Source organism: Acyrthosiphon pisum, chromosome X, assembly GCF_005508785.2.
Source record: "Acyrthosiphon pisum isolate AL4f chromosome X, pea_aphid_22Mar2018_4r6ur, whole genome shotgun sequence".
Classification (NCBI taxonomy): Eukaryota; Metazoa; Arthropoda; class Insecta; order Hemiptera; family Aphididae; genus Acyrthosiphon; species Acyrthosiphon pisum.
Genome location: NC_042493.1, coordinates 45617459 through 45619382, shown reverse-complemented (window position 1 = coordinate 45619382; position 1924 = coordinate 45617459).

The following is a 1924-nucleotide window of genomic DNA, read 5'->3' as shown; positions in this document are numbered from 1 at the left end:
GTAACTGCGTCAGTCTGCGATGGTGTATTGAAGAAACTAATAATTGCAAAGAATAGTAATAATTCAAATAAAATAGATAATAATTGATGTAAAAACAAATTAAACAATAATAATATATAATATAAAAAGTATAATGCATTTGATTACCTTGACTCAAACTACAATTGGAAGAAAACTCTAAATTTATATTTCTTAATATTTTTAATATATCCATATTTTGTTGCAACTCACTTTTTGAACCTATATTATAAATATAGTATAATATTAATCAACGAACAAACAAATTTCAAATTTTGATAAATAATTTTAGTAGGCTTATAATAAACTGTCAATATTTGATTTAAAATGAAAAGTTATCGTATAGTTGTGAGTAATTAAAACATTTTTTTTAATGTAGTTTTTGATGGTTATTAGTAGATGGTTAGAATACTTAAATGTGACGTCAGTCTTAGATTGTTAATTAAAATTTAACAATTTTGCTATAAATATTTTATGAATCGGACATTGATTTTGCTCTACATTTCCAAATTGGTAAGTTATTTTAAGGGGCCTCACGAATACAAGTTTTCTTTGTCAAAAACTACTGTTTCTAATTCCGTAATGTGTACGAGGGATCGATCGAGCCACAATTTTAATTTTAATAATTTAGATCGCAATAAATGTTGTTAAAATGTTCCAACATTTGCAACATTTCAAACTTAAATATTTACTCAACTAAATATAATTATAAAAAATGCCTCAATCAATCTCTCATACATGTTGTGGGCAATGAGAATATTTTGTCAGAATGCGAATCGAGGTAATCGTTGCGACGTATTGTTGGAATGAGAGTAGTGTGCTTGAGTGAAAAACAAAATTTTTTTTCATAATCACAAAATAAATATTTGACATATGCTTGCGAGTGCGTGCGTGATCCCTCCGTACCGCTACCACTAATATCAAAAGATATAACCACTGCGTCACGCCGTCACGTTTCGAGAAAAATCAGATAACGCACCTATTCTAATAATTTAATAATTACATGTGTTGTGGTCTAGTTGTGGAGCACGGTTGACAGAGGTCGAATCAAATGAATTAAACACGTAGTCAAATTAACTATTATGATGAATTTTATTTACGTGAGGTTAGTATTTAACACTTTTTAAACACACAGAGTAATGTATACGATTTAAGACAAATATCTCTTGCATGAATACTGTCAACTATAGTCGTCACGCATAAATAGTGTGTCTTGTCTCCCTCGCGGAGCGCCTTTATATATTAGACAACTACAGTCAGATTACATGGTCTTTTAGAAACTAGCTTTTTCTTGTGGCACTTATTAATAGCAATTGATATATTGTGCCACGTACACCATGCGTAATACTGTAATGATAATATTATATTCTTGTGTGGTCCAAACCTTGGCTATTTCAACACATGTAATAGTAAATCCATATTATATTTATATTTAGTTATAATGTTTATTGGATACCTAGGTAGTGGGTAGGTTTAATTGTTTTTCTAAATTATTATCCTCTGCTATTGAATATTCGACTGTCGACAACGACCCACTCAAGTTCGGTTTTTAAAACCATTAAGGTAGTCTTTATAATATATTTAACTATAATTTTAAAATGAGTCCAAAATATGTAGCAAAATCAAAAATCCACCATCCAAAAGAAAAAAACACAGAGTATTTATAAATCCAATTAGAAACCGCCACACCGCGGACCAACCAAATGTAGATATAAAACTCAGTAAGTATTTTTTTTATAGTATTGATATTGTAAGTTGTAGCATAATAATACATACACTGTAAAATAATTTTGGTAAATTCTAACATTTAAATTACCTACATCATTAAATCATTAAAATACTTAAAAATCTGATAAAAAGTGTTTCTAGTTGGTACTTTGGAGGTTATAACCTTTTAGAAGCTTCG